The sequence below is a fragment of the Prionailurus bengalensis genome, chromosome E3 (assembly GCF_016509475.1).
Source record: "Prionailurus bengalensis isolate Pbe53 chromosome E3, Fcat_Pben_1.1_paternal_pri, whole genome shotgun sequence".
In the NCBI taxonomy this organism is placed as follows: domain Eukaryota; kingdom Metazoa; phylum Chordata; class Mammalia; order Carnivora; family Felidae; genus Prionailurus; species Prionailurus bengalensis.
In genome coordinates this window covers 32,982,394-33,000,151 of record NC_057357.1, presented here as the reverse complement: position 1 = coordinate 33,000,151, position 17,758 = coordinate 32,982,394, and the positions used below count along the sequence as shown (strand labels likewise).

Genomic DNA, 17,758 nt, shown 5'->3' with positions numbered 1-17,758 from the left:
ATGAGAACCTTATAAACACTACCCAACCCCCCACCCCCACCCCAGTGTCAGTATATTCTAGCCAGATCCTGTTGTCTGAAAGAACCACGAACCTGAAGTTGGGGATCTATCAGCCACCCTGGGAGGTATCAGGGACACGTTAGCGCAGAAGGAGACTCTCTTTCTTGTCATCAGAACCACTGCAAGATCACCAGGAAAGAGAAACTCCTTCTCACTGTGTGATTCAAACTCACTCTCACTCTAGGCAGTGCCTCCTCCCGAACCACCTAAATCACCTCCAGTGTGCCTGCTGGTGGGGCGTGCCTCACCCCGGGAAGCACCTGGCCAGACACCAAAGAGCCTTTCCAGGACCCAGAGAAAGGAGGGGACCCACTGTTCCTCTCTATTGTTCCCAAACCCCGCTCCAGAGCCCCACCTACCCGCCCATTCACCTGCTGCCTATGCCTCCTAGTTTGGTTTCTCTAAATACAGTCCTATCTCTCCGCTAAAACTGGAGGCAGAAACCTACCTTTACCCACCCGTATTCACACTCCTGGTGTTTCCATGATAAGCTGGAAACCTCATCATGGTGGGGGGGGGGGAATTAGAATGTGTTCGATTGAGTTCTGGGTCCCAAATCTTCACCTGCTATAGAGCAGTGTGCATCCACACTCCAGCCTTGTGGCCAGAAGAGTGTACATCCCTCCCCCCGCCCCCGCCCCTCCGTTGACCTTGAGGCAGCCCACTGGCAGGCTTTGGTCAATGACATATTAGCAGGCAGGGCACACGCAAAGGCTGGGAATGCGCTTGGCCAGTAAGGCTTACCCTCATGTGCTTTTGCCATTTCCGTAAGCAGAAGACACCTCCAGTAGCCCACGGTTTCCAGAAAAATTAAAGACATGGGGAGCAGAGCTACCCTAAGTGACCTACAGAACTCCCATCTGGGACACAGAGCTGTTCCAGCCAAGCTGCAGACGCGTGAATGAGAAATGCATGTCTGCTGTTGCACCTATGAGGCATCCTGGCTGATTGCTTCACGGCAGGAACAGGTTGACAAAAGGCCAGGGTGGGGGTCAGGGGTGAGGAGCACAGGGTACTGAGAACTCTGGCCCCTCTTGTGTGGCCTTGCTAGCTTGAACGTTTTAAGGTTCTGCCCGTTGCTCATAACCTGCTTCTGTTGACTCTTTTCTGTTCTTAGAAGGAATGACAAGCGGTGTCCATGCCCCGGGGCGAATGTGATCCCCAACCTTTAGGCAGTAGCAGAACTTGGAGTTGTAGCAGGATAGGTAACGGAGACTAGGCGGGCTTTGGTCAAGAAGGGTGGAGACCCTAAAAGAAAATATCTAAATCCATAAAGTCCGGATGGGAACGGACGAGATGGGAAGGTGATTCGGCCAGTGAACCCCCCTTTTGGTTGGTGGGTCAGTTGAATCTTGACAGGTGTCGCAGAGGCTTTTCTCAATTTCAATCAATAGCCATGTCCTTTGCAAGCAAACTGGTGGACAGGCTGCTAGGGTGCCGCCCTTTCTCCATGTGACCCTACCTCCTGGGGCTCACACCCTCGTGTGATCCCCTCCCCTTGAGAGTGGGCTGGACGCATGACTGGGTTTTCATGAACAGAATAAGGCAAGAATGATGGATGTCACTTCTGTGATTAGGTTACAAGCACTGTGACTTCTGTCCGGCCAGCAGACTGTCTATGGCCTCTAGGTTAGCATGTTTTTTTTTTTTTTTTTTTCATAAAGTAACTGCCATGTTAGAGAGATCCACAGGAAAAAAACAAAACAAAACAAAAAACACAACAGAACAACAACAACAACAAGGGAAACTCTGGCCAACAGCCAGCCAGGAACTGAGGCCTTCCGTTCACCAGCCCTTGAGGACCAGAGTAATGCCAAAAACCATGTGTGTTTAGAAGCAGATCCTTCCCCGGGTGAACCTCCAGATGAGACCCCGGATCTGGCCACCATCTTGACTTGTGGGAAGTCCTGGGGCAAAGGACTCAGTTAAGCCTTGTCCAGATCCCTGACCCGCGGAAACTCTAAGTGAATGTAGGTGTGCTAATTGTGGGGGTACTTGGTTATGCAGGGATAGATAACGAACACACTAAGAATCAGCATCCGCTGACTCGGATTTGGAGGGATGGGTTCTAGCTGCAGTCTTTGTATCAGTCAGGATAGGCTGGGTGACGCCATGGTAACAAATGATCCCGCAATCTCTATGGCCGGCAACACAGGTAATTGCTGTATCTTGCTCGTATTATACGTCCGTTACGGGTTGACTGTGACCACGTGTTCGTATCATCTTTGCTTCACGATGCAGGCTGATGGAGCAGCCTCGATGTGGACCATCGCTGGTCTCAGGGAGGTGGGGAGATAAGGGAATGAAGTTCACACCGGCTATTAAAAGCTTCTGCGCGCTCACATTTCATGGGCAAAGCAAGTCACGAAGCCAAGCAGCAAAAAATCTCCCGCTGGCCATGTTATCCTGGCAAATCGCTTCATCTCTCAGGGTCCAACTCTATCTTTGACCTTGGCTTACAGCTCTAGATGCCTCTGCAGGGAGGAATACAGCCAGCACATGCAAAGACCTCACAAGCGACATTTTCTCTCAGCTGCTTTTCCAGATGTGGAGCAGGATTGTTGGACGAGAGCTGCCCAGGAAAAATTCCAAGTATGAAAGCTATAGGAAACTAATGTTGGGTCAACCCCCCCGCCCCGCTAACCAAATGCCCTGCCATCAGCACTTTAGGCAAGGCTCAGCCGGCTGCCCATCTGCCATAAGAGAGACAGCTCCGAAAGCCCTTACTGCCTGCTGGATGAACGGCCAAAAGACCTGAATTCCTGGAGTGGGATCTGAGAAATAGATTCTCTGGAGAGACCATTTCCTCCTGTCGCCCACCTCCACAGACCGGGTGGGGGCGGGATGGAGGCAATGGTTTCCAGCAGAGAAGAACCCTCCCCCCCCCACCGCCTCGCGTCCTCCAGTTACAGCTTGGAGCTCTGGATCTCATCATTTTTTCCTGTCGTGAAGCATCCTGCAAATATAGGAAGGATCCACAATACAAATCTCGTCCATTGGACCTACGACACAGAGGTTCAACTGTCACCGAAGTCCACGGCCGCAGAATCTCCAGGCCCCTGTAGATATGGCCCCTAACCACGTTGTAAGGGGCTTTCAGGTCTCTCGAAGACATCACAGACCTAAGGGGTTGTGTCTGGGTTTTTCCCATCATAGACATGTTTGGCACTGAGCCCCAAAACATCTGGCTGTTTGACTAAAGCTCCCGGGTTTTATCAGGAGGTTCGGCCCCGTGGGGACGGAGCTTGTGAGCCCTCGCACATTTGAATTACCCTGAGATACAGTCAGAAAGAGTGACAGGAAGCAGGGCAGTATGCTCTCCACCACCAGGATCATTACCACCCAAGCATCTGGAGCCCAGGTAGGCCCAGGGGACGTCCTTAGCAAGTCCCAGAAGAAAGTCGTCTGGCGTCTCCCAGCGTGGCAAGGCGGGCAGAGGTCCCCTGTCCTGGCCCGTCCTGAAAAGACGGAGTACAGTTTAACCCCGGAAAGGCAGAGGGGAAGAAAAAAGTCCCCGTTGTTAACAGCGTCCAGGGTGTGCTCTCATTTTCCTGGGATCTTAAGCAGAGTCAAAAATATTTCTTTGTGCTCTTCTAAATATTTTTAATTTTTCAAAAAAAAAACCAAAAACCTCCTTGCCTTCCTTCCTTTCTGCCAAACAATCGCTCACAGAAATAATATATTTCCAATCATTCACTTAAAGTATACTTGATGTGGGGGAGGGGTGCCTGGGTGGCTCAGTCAGTTAAATGCCTGGCTTCGGCTCACAGTTTGTGGGTTCGAGCCCCGCGTCCGTCGGGCTCTGTGCTGACCGCTCGGAGCCTGGAGCCTGCTTTGGATTCTGTGTCTCCCTCTGTCTCTCTGCCCCTGCCCTACTCACACTCTGTCTCTCTCTCTCAAAACTAAATAAACGATAAGGCTGATGTCCCCGACCTCACAGTATTTTGCAAGTCGCACACTAAGTGTCCTTCAGAAAAACGAATAAAAAAAAAGTGTACCTGGTGTGAATGTCCCACGTGCCACACACTGCTTGAGGCACTGGGAGTCCGGCAGTGAACAAGCAGGTCGAAAAACGCTTGCTCTCAGGGGCGCCCGGCTGGCTCAGTTGGTGGAGTGCGTGACTCTCGATCTCGGGGTTGTGGGTTCAAATCCCCCACTGGGTATGGAGATTACTTTAAAAAAATAAAACCTTTAAAAACAAAACCGTTTATTTCATGGAACTTACTAATCAACACTGTTCCTTCATTACCCTGCTTGACACTGACATGGGTTTTGTTTTGTATTTCTTCCTAAGATTCCTCGGTATCTTGGTGGGGGTGGGGGGCAGGGGGGAGTTGTCTCTTACACTGTAAGCGCATGGAAACATTCCCCTAAGCTGAGTGACCCCTGGCTCCGCCAGGGAACCCTAGTCTGAGGACTCAGGCCAGACTCCCAAATGCTTATGAACTTTGGGTGTGGGGAAGGGAAGATGTCTTCTGTTTCCGGGGGAAGACACACACACACACACACACACACACACACACACACACGCACACCCCGCTCATGGTGCCCCAGTTCCAAATTCAAACAATGACAACTTGGGAGGAGGAGGACTAGAAATTCTTGTCCATTCCTATGCTTTTGGGCAGGATCTGGGCCATTGAGGCTCTTGATCCTGAAGTCCCTACACCTAAACAGTCTGGGAATTCTCTCCTTCTGTGGGACTAAAATCCTCTGGACACAGCCCATCTCTGTTTCCTCTTGTTCGTTCCTCCCTCTGCAGGACATCCCCCGAGCTCTGGTGGCCCCGCATAGGCAGGCTTGCCCGCCACACTCCGACCTCTGCCTCCAGCAGCCAGCACAGAGTAGGAGCTCATTGAGGGGCTTTTCGCCCCATAACGCTGTTTACAATCTGTAATGGTATTTTTTCATTCTTGTCTGTGCACTTTCTCCCTCTTCGTTTTCATTGTCCAATAGAACGTAAGCTCCTTGAGAGCAGAGGCCACGTCTGTCTTGCTCAGGTCCTTTTTGCCAGCATCTGACACAGGGTGGGTGATGGGTCAGGGTGCCTGCTAGTCTTTTCAGCGCCTTTATGAAAATTTGAAAAAGCTTCCTCTTCCAAACCAATGATTTAGAAAAAGGCTTCCTGCGGCACCTGGGTGGCTCAGTAGGTTGGGCGGCCGACTTCGGCTCAGGTCATGCATGATCTCACGGCTCGTGAGTCCGAGCCCGGGGTCAGCTCTGTGCGGACAGCTCAGAGCCCAGAGCCTGCTTCAGATTCTGTGTCTCCCTCCCTCTCTCCGCCCCTCCCCTGCTCACGCTCTGTCTCTCTCTCTGTCTGTCTGTCTGTCTCTCTCAAAAATAAACAAACATTAAAGAAAAAAATTTTTTTAAAGAAAAGGGCTTCATTTCAGCGCAGACAGCATGGCACAAAGATGTCACCTTTGTGCAAAGGAAAAATGAAACTCCCTGTTCTCCAAGCAGACACAACCCCACGCCAGGCATGTGGCTTGCAGGACTGTCTGTAGGCTGGATTTTACCCTCTGCCTCTCAGCTACGAACTCTTGTGTCATGCACAAACGATGCGACAAGAAAGGAGCACTGGAATCAATAAATATTTGATGACTCAATTAATAAAATTCAAATTCTTGGGGATAGGCGGTAGCTTTAAAACATGCCTGCAAATTCTGACACTCAGCCCATTGAGAGCTTGGGCTCACTGACCGGCGTCCAGTTGACCCGCTGAAGATGCCGGAAGCGACGCCGGATCACTTTCAAGGATGGGTCACAAGTAGCCACGAAGGATCTGCCGGGTTCTCTGGAGCCAGGTGCTGGGAGCACAGTGACGAGCAGAAATAAGTAAGGCTCCGATCCTCACGAAGCTTACAGTCGGGTGGGGTCGCTCCCACAGGGACGGCCATATAGCTCATCATCCAAAGTAAGACACTTTCGAGAGCAGAGGGGGTGCTATTAATAAATGCAGTGGGGCAATAAATCGCAAATCAGAACTGTCCCCGGGAAACCGGGGCGCACAATCACCCTAACAAAATGAATTAATGAACCAAGGTGTCGCTCTACTAAATGCGAATGCCCGCCTGGAAAGCGCGCTGTAAAGGAAGAGGTTAGCCGGTGTTCCGAGAGCCTGCAGGGACGGGATCTGACCCAGGCTGAGATGTCAGGGAGGGCTTCCCTAAGGAAGGGGCCTGAGACCTGAAGGACATCGAGGAGTTGGCTTGGCAAAAGAGAAGGGAGAGAGCCCCAAGTCGAGGAAGCAGCAAGTTCAAAGACACCGTGGCTGGGTAGGAGGGTGACCAACCAATAGCTCAACGAGTAAACGAGTCATTTTTCTTCAATACAGCGGCGTGAAACCAAAACACGGACACGCGGCACCATGGTCTGATGGGCTGCTGTGCGGGGAAGGTTAAGGGGGGGGCAGAGTGGGCTCAGGCAGAGAAATTACAAGGTGAAAAATGATAGGAGCACGGAATGCAAGGCTGCGCTCACACTCTAGACAGGCGCCGGGTTTGGGAGAATAAGCCACAGGGGACTCAGACGTCCCTTCAGAGACATGTGTAAAGAAAACAATATTATAGAGAAGGCTGAAGAGTCTGGGGCTCAGACGAAACAGCCAAGCGTGCAGGGCATGGTTTGGTCCATTGGGAGTGTTTGCCAGCACAGACGCGTCTCAAAGATGGGCTGGCCTTGGGGACCGGCTGGCTGGATTCAGGTAATAAGGAAGGGCTCGCCGGGTAGCTTCTGTGCGGGCTGCACTTTGATGGCAGTTTCACTGGCAAGAGGCGCATCAAAGGGGCAGGGTGGTTCCTGGGGCACCTAGTCACATATAAAGCCTTGTGTATTTACTCTACTCTCTAGCTTCCAAAGGGGTTTGAGGCAGCTCATGATCAAAGATATGCACGCAATAGAGCTGACACAAAAGGAAATAAAAAAAACTACGTAGACTGAGGAGGAAGCAACTATAGGAGCCCAGAGACCTTGAAAGGTAAAAGCACATATGAATCATCCGGGGAGCCCGTGAACCATGCAAATTCCTGGGCCCCGCTTCCAAAGGCCGGGGGTGGAGCCTGTCTGCGTGTTTTACAAGCTCTCTTTTCCCATTCCCCAACTGCAAAGTGACTCTGATGCCAGTGGTGTGTGGACCACATTTTGCGAAATACTTAGTCCTTTAGCCATATATGGTCATGGTCTTGAGCGTCCAACTTAACACCGATCTCCTGACACCCTAGGCATGTGGGGAGTGGACATGTTGGCTGGTGGAGGGCCACCATACCTTCCCACAGATGTGGGCCCCTGGGAAGCACCAGAAGTTCAACTGAACAACCTTGTCCTGCGGTTGTATGGTTCTGTATTCGGAGAGGCCTTTGGGTGAGTCCACGGGTGCAGTGGAGACCAGACATTGTCACCAAGGCGATGGGAGCGTCCACCTCTGGAACAGCCAGGCCAGGTCTGTTAAGCTGCTGGATGTTCATGATGAGATCTCATCGAGAAGGAGGACAGGCTGGTGAGGCATGGGTTCCCTTTTCCAGCCCTGGAACAGCCTATCACCCTGCTGGGAGAGATCCAGGGTGGGACTGTCTTTCTTTAGGTCCCCAACGTCTCCACAGATGGGCTCATGTGAGCTGGACACCTCTGAAAGCCCGGTGTGCCCACTCTCAGCTAAGCTTTTGGAGCTTCATTAGTTCTGGGCTCCTTGAAATGTCTCCTACTGCTTTACTAACCATTTCTTGGGTTTGAATAGCCCCTTCCTTGCTTCTGAAACACTGGAAACCTCCCCTCGGGTGTTGAGCAATGAGAAAGGAGACAGGGGGTGGTGGGGTGGACAACTGATGAGGATAGATTTTACCTAGGACATGCCTACTTAAGGCACGATCCACGGACCAGCGGCAACAAGATCCCATGAGAAGCCTTGAACAATGCATACTCTCAGGCCCTACCCACTTAATGAATCAGAATCTACATTTTAACGAAATGTCCAGGTGAACCCCCTGCATGTTGAAGTTCAGAAGCATTGCTATCCTAGTTCTTCATCCAACAACTACTTTTTGAGGGCCTGGCACCACGCCCAGTGCCGAGAGGTGAATGAAACACACAGGTGAATGAAAATGACACGGTCCCTGACCCAGTGGAGGGTGCAATTTGGTGAGGGAGCCATGAGATAAATAAGAAACAAACAGTCATATAATTATACGTTGTGGCAACTGCCATTAGGAAGTAAAGAAATACCAGTGATCACAGTATAAAAAAGGTTAAAAGATAAACAACAGACTTGGGAGAGAGAGTTATAGCAGACAGGGTAGTCAGATGGATCAGAGAAGAGAAGGACACTCTGAAGAGGTATCTTTTAAGCTTTGGAAGGTGGCTGGTCCTGGAGGAGGAGTTGGAAGATTCTAGAATGGATGCCCACGCCCTGTCCAGGATCGCTCAGTGAGTTGCAATCTGGAGCGTCAGAGCTCAGGTTGTAAGATCCCTAGAGAAGGAGAAGGCACTGATTGTGCCTCGGGACTGGGTCATCCCTTCCCTATGCAGCCCGAGGGTCCTCAACTCACCAACATGTGGCATGGCGCCCCAAAGCCTATGTTGAAGCTCTCCAGGCTTACTCTTCTCCAGGAGTATAAAAGTCTATTAGACACCGGTGCAATGGCTTGCAAAATTATTCCAGCGTCTCCTTCATGGAGGATCCCAGATTTGGGAGCCAGGCCACTGGCAAATGAACCTTTGGTAAAGATTAAGGAAGGAGATTTCTTCCACCCCCCGAAATGGCCTCTAAAAGTCCCCGCTTCCAGGGGAACTAACCAGATGGCTCTGGTGCCTGGCGGGGACCCACGGCATCTGTTGGGATGTGCGCATGCGCCCAGCTCCTCGGGCACCCTCCCTCCCTGGCAGCGCCATCATCTGGGAGCTTGTTAGAACTGCAGCATATCAGGCCCTCCCCGGACCGGCTGCCTCAGAACCTGCGTTGAACACGATCCCCAGAAGGTGCGCGTGCCCGTAACACTGAGGAGCCTTGCGCTGCCCTGTGAGGTCACTGAGGGGTGGGTCCACGTGCTGAGATCTCCGAGGATGGCTTCCAGCGGTCAAGTCCAAGCAGATCAGCAGAGCCAAGCGTTGGCCCGAGGAATCTCAAGATGCTCAGCAGTAACGCGGAAGTCTAGGAGAGTCGACCGCTGGGCATCATGGGCCCATGGGCTGTCATGGACCCAGGCTGGTCCCAACTGGTCAGGTGGCAGGTTTACCTTCCCCAAAGCAAGAAGCATACACCCTGGCGGTCCAGGAGATGGTTTGAGGCAATCCATGGGCGTGGAATTCGTACCATTCAATTATGGCAAGTAACAATGTTATTCTCTTCCCCAGTCCTGTTCAGTCTCTTTGATGAGCACAAGGAGAAAGTCTCAGTTGGGTGCTAGGATGCTCCAGTACCCATGGACGGAGCGTGGCCATTACATCCAGGCTCCGCCCCTCCGTGTGTGGCCTCCGTGTGAGGCCACAGCCAAGTACCACAGACTGTGTCGCTTGCACACTGGAAATTGACTGTCTCCCAGTTCTGGAAGCTGGAGGTCCGAGATCAAGGTGTCAGTAGGACTAGCTTCTTCTGAGGCCTCTCTCTTTGGCGTGTAGATGGTTATCTTCTCCCAGCGTCCTGACATCACCTTCCCTCTGTGTGTCTGTGTCCCCACCTCCTCTTATGAGAATGTCAGTGTAAGCATATTGGATTACAACCCACCCCAGAAACCTTGTTTTAGCTGAGTTACCTCTCTAAAGAGCCTGTCCCCGAATAGAGTCACGTTCTGAGGTGCTGGGGGTTAACGACTACAACATGCAAATGGCGGGGGGGGGGGGGGCAGCCACAATCCAGCCCCTATCAACTTCCCGAGTTGTGTAACTTCCACAGATCTCTCAACCTCTCTGTGGCTCGGTTTGCCTCGATGATAAACGGGGTGATGGCACCCACCTCACAGGGCCATAGAGTTTCACAAATTAGCAGAGATGAAAAGCTTCAAACAGCACTTGGCACCAAGAAAGCCCCACAAGGGCAACAGGCGTTCATTATAATGCATGGCATACAGTTGGTGCTCAATAATTATCTGTTGCATTGAAGATGGAATGATACCCTTCCAAGGAAAGAAGGTCACAACTCAGAAGTTTGGTTAGAAGGGGGAGGGATGTGGGGAAGGTGGGGCGAAACTGGCAAAGGGATTAAGAGGTACAAACTTCCAGTTATAAAATAAGTCATGGGGTGTAATGTACAGAAGACGGAATACAGTCAATAACATTGTAATAAGGCGACAGGTGGTAACCAGACTTACTTTGGGGATCAGTTCACAACGTATACAAATATTGAAGCGCTGTGATGTACACCTGAAACGAACAGGTTTTTCATGCCAATTATACTTCAATAAAAAGTCAAAACAAACAAAAAAAGCACTTTGGTTAGGCAAGAGCACCTAGGTAGAAATGAAAACTACTTTTTTGCTTTCATTATGTTTATTTTCTCCAGTGCACTTCCTCTCACCGGTAGGGAGTCTGGTTTTCAATCTATAGCAGTGATATAGTTTCCCTTTTAAGTAAGTCTACTTAACTCAAAAACACAAGTGGAAGGGCACCTGGGTGGCTCAGTCGGTTAAGCGTCCGACTCTTGATCTGGGCTCAGGTCACGATCTCCCAGCTCGTTGAGATCGAGCCCCACATCAGGGTCTGCACCAACAGTGTGGAGCCTGCTTGGGATTCTCTCTCTCCCTCTCTCCCTGCCTCTCCCCTGCTTGTGGGTGCGTGCTCTCTCTCTGTTTCAAAATAAATAAACTTAAAAAAAAACCCAGAACTTGGTGTTTTGTTTTGTTTTGTTTTGTTTTGTTTTGTTTTGTTTTGTTTTACAAAACAAAATCAAGGGTCAGCAAACTTTTTCTGTAAGGGGCCAGGTAGTAGATGTTTTCACCTCTGGGATCACAGACCTCACAGCATTTCTGACAGGAGTTCAAAGCTCTGAAGCCAATCCTAGATGAATGGGTGTGGCTGCGCTTCAAATAAAACTATTCACCAAAGCTGATGTGGGACTGCATTTGGCCCCCAGACAGAGTTTAATGAGCTCTTAACTAACAGCACAGGCAGGAGGTGCAGAAATGGTGGTGATGATCGTGATACGGAGATGACCGAATTCAGGAAAACTTGTTCTGGAATAAACCTAGGTAATTAAGAACAAGGACTCAGAGGAAGAGAGGGCGAATCTTGGGGCCTCTTCTCCCATGTAGCTCCCAGACCATTTTTCCTGGCACATCTTTTGATCCTGTCTCTGTGCAACCCCCACACAGGATGTTGCAGGATCCCCAAAGCCATGTTTTAGGAGTCTTTCCAGTCACCTGAAGCTTTCCTCTTTGCAGTTGTGTGAGTGGCCGCCCATTCAACACACCCAGGGCTGGATGCGAGTGCACTCCGGAGGGGTAGGAGAACCCAGGAAGACCCGCTCGGGCCAAACTCCTTCCGTCTTCCCTCCCAGCCACACCCTGGGCTTTGCAGAGAAAGTTCATCCGGCTTCTCAAGCTGTCACTGGTTAATATGCAAATATTCTCAAATGAGGAACTTCATTAAGCCATTAAGGTCATTATCCCATTAGCCACCATCAGCCATTAATACCTTAGCTAGAGCCAATATCAACCAGCGTTCCAAAATGATAGAATTTAGACAGGAGGGGTCTATAGGGGTGGAGCCCATTCCCAAATTTCCTAGATAAAGTAAAGCTTAGCTAGGAGAAAAAGCAAGAGTTAATGGGTGCAAGACGCCCATTACTTTGTACTTTGTACTTTGTACTCCTCTTTATGCTTAATTTATTGAGCTTGTACTAAGTGCTAAGCACTTTCCCTGTCCTGGCTCACTTAACCCTCACAACACCATGAGGAAGTGGGTACTGTGATCCCCATGTTACAGATGAGGAAACTGAGGCTCAGACAGGTTAACTAAATAGGTGGCAGAGGTCTTTGCGGCTCCAAACTCTTAATGACCACACTCAACCCTCTTAGCGCCCCCCCCACTGAGGTTTCTCTCCTCACTGCCTCTTCGTTTATCTGCTTATCTCGAGCCCATCTCTATGCTCCGGCTACTCCATTCCAGCCCGAATGCTTCCTCCTCGCCCTCCACCAGATGAGGCGCCCTCAGGAAGCCCTGTTCAAGTGGCCATAGCATCCTTCCAGGAGCCAGGGACTCTCTGGGTCTCTTGTGTTGATGGTCCCAGACCAGAGTCTGTGCTCACGAGCCAGAGAGCCATCGGGAGACAAGCTGTCTCCCCAGAGTGCCTCTCCATCTCCAGATTGGGGGTATCACGGTTCACCGGCTGGCACCCTCACCAGCCCACACCCAGACTCACCCAACCAGTCAGACCACACCACCCACGTGCCAGCCGGATCTGTGTGGACGGGCGTGTGGCAGGACCCAGCTCGTCTGCCTCGTCTCCTCCCTTCTTCCCACCCCCAGGTTCTTCTCCACATGAGAATGTTTTGTGTTTCTCCCAGAGAAGAGAGGCAAAGGCTTCTTTCTTCCCAGAAGCTTGGGGAGAGGAAAAGGGGAGGCCTAAGGCCAGGGACTCCCTGCTCCTGGGTAGCTTGGCTCACGATTGTGCAAAGTGACCCCAAAGTCCAAGTACGCCATTTGGAGGTGGCTGGGGCATTTCCTGCTTTCTCGGGGAAGGAAGACCAGGTTGAGTGAGTTCTGATATGGCCTCCTCTCCCCTCACCGGCCCTCAGCTTTCCCCTCTGGAAACAGGACAACGAATTCCCTCATGAATTCGTTGAAGGATCCCCTATGAGGATTCCCTGGGGTTAGACTTAACCCACGACCACATTCATTCCTTATTCCTTGAGCCCCAACCAAGTGCCCGGGGCTTTGCCAAGCTCGGGGAGGTAAGACTCCCAGAGAAGGGCTCTCACAGGGTTTATATCCAGCGAGGGAAGGAAGGCAGACAGAAGTAAACCAACAAGTCAGCAAAATAACCTGAGCCATCATTGTGCACCATAAAGAAGGTACAACAGGAGGATATGGGAGACCCCGGCCAGTGGGGTAGGGCGGGGGGTTCAGCTGGGCGATCTCGGAAGGGCTCTCCGAGGACACCTTTGGTGGAGGCTGAAATGACAAGAGGAAGCCAGCAGGGGGAAGGAAGGTCTGGAATGGGATGTTCCTAGCGGAGGGAACAGCAAGTCCAAATGCCCTGGGGTGAGGAGCAAGCCCTGAGGAGTAAAAAAGTGACGTGGTAGCTGTCACTGTGGTGCGTGATGGAGAAAGTGGTAGCAAATGAGGTCAGAGGCGTCGGCAGGGGATTCTAAGGACTGCGAGTACAGCAGGGGGCTCTGGGTAAGGACGTGCACACCCTGGGAGGAGTCTGGAAGTGGGTACTGCCTTCCTCCTCCCCTCCTGTCCCCCCCCCCCGCCCCCACCAGCTGAAACTCCAGTCTGGAGAGGGGATTTGATTGGCTTAGGTTGGGTCACGTGCCCAGCAGTGGCCCGGGCAGGGCAAGGCACCTTGCCGGACGGCCACCTCCCCGCCCCTGCTCCAGTTCTGCGGGTTCAGATGGCCAAGGGGGAGTTCCCAAAGGAGAATGGGGTGCTGCCATCAGGGCCAAGGGCCGACGCCCTGCAGGCAGAAACTCTGGGTGTGCACTCTACGCCGCCCCCAAGTTCTGACCTAGACCCTCGTGCCTTCCCCTGCTGTCTGAGCCCCACTCGCTATCACCACCCCGCCCCCATGCTGGGGTTTGTGTGACACTTCTGGCTGATACCCATTTGTCACTTATAGAAACGCCCACCTCCTTTGTACCTTGGAAATGGGGAAACTGAGTCTGGAGTGGCAGGAAGCAGTTTGCCCCGTCATGGGATTCTGCTGCTTCTTTGAGGGTTTTCAGGAGAATCCCTTGCTCCCCTCCCCACCCCCCTGCCCTCTGCAGCCTTATTATGGCCATGTGGGGGTGGCCACAATAGAATGGAATGGATTTCCCCGGCCTGTGCAACCAATCCAGCTAAGCAGTTTGCATCACGCCTCCTGTTTCCCCATAGACAGTACAGCATAGGGGGCTGGCTACGCCTGGGTTTGACCAGCTGGGTGACCTTGACCAGGTCGCTAACTTCTCTGTGCCTTTATTGCCTCACCTGTAAAATGTGAACACAACTTAGTAGTGTTCAACGACCTCACAGGACTGTTGAGAGATTGAGCTTAAGCCCTTAGAACAGCCCTTGGCACGTAGTGCATTTGGGACACTGACGCGTGCATTTCTACGAACACCTACGGTACCTTGCACGCACTACGTGCTTGGAGATGATGTCGATTTCTTTTGTTCATTTATTCAGCCAAAGGTTACTGAGCGTTTTCCAGGCCCAAGAACTCACAGCAAAAAGGCCAGACAAGGTTCCTGCCCTCAAGGAGTTTACTTTCTAGGAGAGAGAACACAAAGAAAGAAAGAAAGAAAAACTAAGTTAAAAAATAAGACATTTTTCATAGTGATGTGTTGGGAAGAAATAAAAAAAGGGTGACCTAGACAGTAATGGGGGGTAGGTATTTTAGGCAGGGTGATCTGGGACTGAAGGGTAACAGGTAGAACAGAAGAATGACCACCGGTGGGAAGAGTACTTCATATAAAGGGGATTAATAGCAAGTCCAAAGGTCCTGGGGTAGGAAGGATCCGAGCGAGGAAAAGGAGGCTGTTGTGAGTGGGAAGAGTGGGGGGAGGAAGAAATCAGAGAGGCAGGGGCCACAGTAAGCAGCTCTCACGGGCTGTGGTAGGAGTCTGGATTTATCCGCCGCGCAGCAGGAAGCCCTCGAACAGTTTAAACCCGGGAGTTATGGATCCAACCCCTGTTTTCCCAAGGACGCTCTGGTCGCTCTGCGGAAAATAAATGGAAGCGGCAAGATCGGAAGGGGGGAGGTCAGCTGTGAGGCTCTCAGTTGTGAGAAATGGTGAGAACAGAGACCCACCCTTAGGTCCCTACAGACCATAGACACAGCCACCCGGGAGCATGGCCCACCAGCCAGAAGCCTGGGCCTTGTCTGCAAGGCAGCATCATTCCAAGAGGGACGGAGGACTCCCTGTATATCGTGGGTGCTCCCGGCAGACTGCTAGAGCTGAGCCTTCCTGCCTGGAACTCTCCTGCGGGATCAGCCTCTGGTCAGGTCAGCCAGTCCAGCCGGGGCCCCATCCTCTTCCCCTTCCCGTCTCCGGGGAGTGCCCAGGGCAGAAATCCGGCCCTGTCCACCCTGCACTGTGCTCTGATAACCTCCCCGAAGGGGAAGCCAGTTGTTTGGAAGGAAATGGTGCAGAATGAGGCAGTGGCCACGCTGAAAACAGGGCCGGGGCCTGTTTGCAGGGCCGAGCTGGGAACCTGAGGGCAGGGATCCCAGCGGTGAGAAACTGGGAGGCCTTCCCGGGAAGGCGGAGGTCAGATTCACCTAGGCACCTGCTCCACCTGGCCTGGGTGGGGGGGGTCAGGGGGCTTCTGAGGACATTTACCACCCTTCGAGGAGCGCCATGCTAAGCAATGAGACGGCTCTTAATCCTCAGTCCTGGGAAGTGGGCTCAGGAGAAAGACCACGATTGCTTGGAGGGGTCCCTGGAGCTGACCCAGAATACAGACTTCCCTTCCCTGTCCCTGCTTCCTTCTTCAATCTGGCCTTCTCTTGTCCCCATCCCACCCAGTGTGATGGGGGGAGGACAGGAAGGGGCAGTTACAATCTTGTGTCTGCACGCTGCCAACCCCTGGAGAGATTTTAAAAGGGAGCTGACCTCCATCCAATTCAGTTAGGCTCTGGGGTGGGGCTGGGCACTGACTAGTCTTTTGGGGAAAAAAAAAAAAAAAAAAAGGAAAACAAGGGATCCTAATGTGCAGCCAAGGTTGAGAACCTCTCAGCTTTGGAAAGTTTTGATTCTGTGCTTTTCAACCCTGACGGATCTGCCCAATCTCCATGGCAGGTTTTTTAAATGAACCCACGTCTGGGCCCCACCCCGGACCAATGAGGCCGGGATCACAGAGCATAGGGTGCAGACACTAGATTTTTCAAAACAATTTTTTAATGTTTATTTATTTTTGAGAGAGAGAGCGAGAGAGAGAGAGTGCGAGCAGGGGAGGGGCAGAGAGAGAGGGAGACACAGAATCGGAAGCAGGCTCCAGGCTCCGAGCTGCCAGCCAAGAGCCCAGGGCGGGACTCGAACCCACAAACTATAACACTGTGACCTGAGCCAAAGTTGGACGCTCAACTGACTGAGCCACCCAGGTGCCACGAGACGCTATATTTTTTAAAAGCTACCCCAGGCGGTTCCAAAGGGCAGTCAGAGTAGAGAACCTGTGATACAGTCCAATCTCCCAGGTGAACAGATGGGGAGACTGAGGCCCAAACAAAGGTGGCTGGCCCAAGGTCACATGGCCAGCTGGCGGCAAAGGCAGAGCTCAGAACCAGGACTCCGACTTCCCAGGTTAGTTAGGTGGTGCGCCCTCACAGGGGACATCTTGGAGGAGGTCTGTGTGGACCATCCGGGACCCGCTGCTTGCCCAGGGAGGCAGCACGGAAAGAACAGCCCCCAGGGAGGGCACGTGGGAGACTCCGTGACAATGGTGAGCTCTGTGGCTCTCTTACCTCACGCGGCAATTTACTTGGAGCTCATTAAAAGGACCATTTAGCCTAACCTCATCACGAGAGCCCTTTAAAAGCAAGAAGGCTTCCCTGGCCGGCGGCAGAAGAGGAAATGGGAGACTGAGACGGGCACTGAGCGCTCCCTTTGCCGGTGCAGCCTTGGAGAGGGGGCCACGTGGGAAGGTTCTCCTCCAGATAAGTCAACACCTTGACTTCAGACCCCCAAGGCCCAGAGCAGGGGACCCAGCCCCGTCACACCTGGACTTCTGACCTATAGAACTGGCAAGCTAATGAATGAATGTTGCTTATTGCCACGAGGTTTGCGGGCATTTGTGGGCTTTTTAAATTTTTTAAATTTATTTAAGAGAGAGAGAGAGAGAGAGAGAATGCACACGAGCAGGGGAGGGGCAGAGAGAGAGGGAGAGAGAATCCCAAGCAGGCTCCGCGCTGTCAGCACAGAGCCTGAAGGGAGGCTCGATCCCATGAACTGTGAGATCACGACCTGAGCCGAAATCAAGAGTCGGATGCTTAACTGACTGAGCCACCCAGGCGCCCCTGTGGGAAACCAGTAGACTCACTCCACCTGAAGAAGGAGTTGCGGAGGCCTGACCCCAGCCCCCCAAACTAGACTTTCCCCAGAGCACCTAGAAAGGAGGGAAATTCCAAGAAGAGAGACTGAGATCAAGTTGGAGAGGCCCACTGCCAGAGAGGCCGGGCTGGCGGATCGGCCAAGGGGACGGGTACCAACAGGTGGGCAAGGAGCTCGGCCAGGGCCCCCCGCCGAGGCATGCCAGGGCGCCACCCCCCCGCCGCCCCTCCCCCGGTTCCAGCGCATCTCAGAACTCGTGTGGGCATGTGGCATGAAGTCAGACTGATACCACGCCGTGATCTACAGGCGGGAGGGGAAGGCGTGGGCGCGGGGGTTGGGACACTGGCGAAGGACCAGTATCATTCCGTAGACCCTACCCCACGCCTGGTGCAAGATCTGGGGCCCCTACGGGCACGACCTAGCCTCCTCCTGCACTTGCAAGGTGGAGCAGCGGGGCCCCTCCAGGGTGCGAGCGAGCGGACAGGCGAGGCCAACCTTGAACTTGGGCAGGGCAG

General features: G+C 52.5%; 1 non-coding gene across 1 annotated transcript; it reads left to right on the top strand.

Moving 5' to 3' along the window:
• The first annotated feature begins 4,150 nt into the window (after positions 1-4,150).
• Positions 4,151-4,223, top strand: TRNAE-CUC. Its single transcript has one exon. It is a non-coding gene; the product is annotated as a tRNA-Glu (tRNA).
• Positions 4,224-17,758: the final 13,535 nt, after the last annotated feature.